This window comes from Azolla caroliniana, unplaced genomic scaffold (genome assembly GCF_043228905.1).
Source record: "Azolla caroliniana isolate FFs.n. ecotype wild unplaced genomic scaffold, voAzoCaro1.0.p SCAF_15, whole genome shotgun sequence".
Taxonomy (NCBI): domain Eukaryota; kingdom Viridiplantae; phylum Streptophyta; class Polypodiopsida; order Salviniales; family Salviniaceae; genus Azolla; species Azolla caroliniana.
Window position 1 is genome coordinate 4,539,730 of NW_028230450.1, and position 3,025 is coordinate 4,542,754.

The following is a 3,025-nucleotide window of genomic DNA, read 5'->3' on the forward strand; positions in this document are numbered from 1 at the left end:
GGCATGAGGAGATCAACTACGTCAGCTTCTCAGCTGATGTGCTACCAGAAGACCCGAACATACTATCAATCGAAAATCCAGTTGGCTCAGAAGTTCTGCTCACGACTGAAGAATCGAGCACATGGCTCTTGGATTCGGGCGCGTCATTTCACGTGACTCCTCATCGATCCCAATTTCGGCAATATACGATCCGTCACTCCGACTCAGTTCGGGTCGGCAACTCACAACACTGTGACATCATCGGAATCGGCACAGTAGAGCTCAACCTTGCAGGTGGCTCTACACTTGTACTCCACAATGTCCGACATGTACCCGAGCTCTCAAGGCCATTGATCTCAGTCGGACAACTAGATGAAGACGGCATTCGTGCCGGTTTCTCTTCGGGAGGGTGGACACTCCACAGGGGGAACCTCCTGCTTGCTAGAGGACCCAAGATACACTCACTGTATCCGTTACATGTTACGCTCAGAGAGGGTAACCTGTTTTTGGTGGATATTCCTGTGTCATCACTATGGCACCGACGATTGGGACACCTCAGCAAGGCCGGCATCACGCATCTATCTAGAGCCGGATACATCCCCAAACTCTCCTTCTCCGACCATCAATTCTGCGAGCATTGCCAGTATGGCAAACAAGCCGCCGCATCACACCCGACATCAGCACCAAGAGAAACGAGACCTCTCGATTTGGTCCACTCGGACGTCTGCGGCCCAATGCCGCATCAGTCTCTAGGCGGTGCATCTTACTTCGTCACTTTCATTGACGACTCGACTCGAAAGGTGTGGGCGTATCCAATTCGCACCAAAGATCGTGTCTTCTCGATCTTCTCAGATTGGCTCGCTATGGTGGAAAATCAAACCGACCGAAAGCTGAAATGCCTTCGGACAGACAATGGGGGAGAGTTCAAATCCGATGAATTCGTCAAATTCTGCCGACAACGCGGCATCCGACGTGAATTTACGGCACCACACAGTCCGGAGCAAAACGGGATTGCCGAACGCATGAATCGGACAATCCAAGAAAGGATAGTTTCCATGCTCCAACACTCCGGACTGTCGGATGGCTTCTGGGCAGAGGCTCTACTCACGGCAGTCCACATAATCAATATGTCGCCAAGTAGACCTCTAGGACTTCAAATTCCTCAGGAACTATGGATCGGCAGTAAGCCGAATTACGACAAGCTGAGGATCTTCGGATGTGAGGCGTACGCTCTTATTCCGAAAGATGATCGCCGAAAACTTGCACCTCGGTCCAGGAAATGCATTTTCCTTGGATATGGATCCGACGGCGAAATGGGATACCGACTCTGGGACCCCGAACGCAGACAAATCGTTCGAAGTTCGGACGTTGTGTTCAACGAGTCGGCTATGAATCCATCAGTCGAAAAACCGATCGAAGTCCGAAGGGTAACATTCTCCGATGTGCCGACCCTTCAAGAAGGCCCCGCTCTCAACACACGGTCAGCTTCCCGGGTAGCTGAACCTTATACTACCGACTCGGACAACTCTGACTCGGCACAGCCGAATGATTCGGTTTCGGACCATCCGACCTCGATACCCGATGCGACTAGTCCAATCATACCTCGACGATCCGAGAGACTGTCGCAACCTCCGGAGAGGTATTCTCCTGGAATTTTCTTCACCGACGCCGGCGAACCGACGTCTTACGAAGAAGCATCGACATCTGTCGATTCCGCCACCTGGCATCTGGCGATGGAGTCGGAAATGCACTCCATTCGGGCAAACAAGACTTGGGATTTGGTCGAATTACCTAGGAACCGACGTGCTCTTCCTTGCAAGTGGGTTTATCGACTAAAAGAGACGTCTGATTCGACCACCCCAAAGTACAAGGCCAGACTAGTTGCGAAGGGCTTCCGACAAGAATATGGCGTCGACTTCGACGAGATTTTTTCACCAGTGGTGAAAATGACAACCCTTCGTTTTCTACTCGGCGTAGTGGCAGCCGACAACTTGGAGCTGATTCAGCTAGATGTCAAAACAGCATTCCTCCATGGTGATCTTGAGGAGGAAATTTATATGGAGCAGCCAAAAGGCTTCGTGGCAACCGGCCAAGAACATCTAGTCTGCCGACTCAGGAAGAGTCTATACGGCCTCAAACAGGCACCGCGACAATGGTACAAGAAGTTCGACGACTTCATCCAATCGATCGGCTTCTCAAAAAGCGATGAGGACCATTGTCTCTTCACCAACACAGCTCAAGATGGATCACCCATCTTCCTCATCATTTACGTGGACGACATGCTAATTTCTGGACGCCACGCGGGCGAACTTGCCGATCTCGTTCGGCAACTGCGGTTGAAGTTTGCCATGAAGGACCTCGGTCCGGCACGACACATCCTTGGCATGAAAATTAGTCGGCATCGCGATAAACGACATCTTTTTTTGTCTCAGACCGACTATATCGGACGTGTCTTGGAACGCTTCAACATGCAATCAGCCAAATCTGCTTCAACCCCGCTCCCCATGAATCTTCGGCTCTCTCAGCGAGACTGCCCGACATCCGGTTCGGAGGGGGAAGATATGAAGTCGGTACCGTATGCACCGGCAGTCGGCTCCCTTATGTACCTGATGGTCGCGACACGGCCTGATATTTCTCATGCAGTAGGAGTCGTTAGCAGATTTATGCACAACCCTGGCCGATCGCATTGGAACGCAGTCAAGCATGTGTTCAGATATCTGGTTGGCACAAAAGACCATGGCATTCTTTTCGGACCGAACCGAACCTCAGGCGTAGTCGGTTACACCGACTCGGACTTCGCCGGCTGTATAGACAGTCGGAAATCAACAACCGGATACTGCTTCAAATTCGGCAATGGAGCAATCTCGTGGAAGTCGAAACTTCAGGAGTGCACAGCGACCTCAACGACCGAAGCAGAATATGTAGCTGCGTCCGACGCGGCAAAAGAAGCTTTGTGGCTCGGTCGGCTGGCGCACACGTTTCGACAAGTCGAACATGACTCGGCTCCAGTTGTCTACAGCGACAGTCAAGGTGCTGTTGCCTTGTC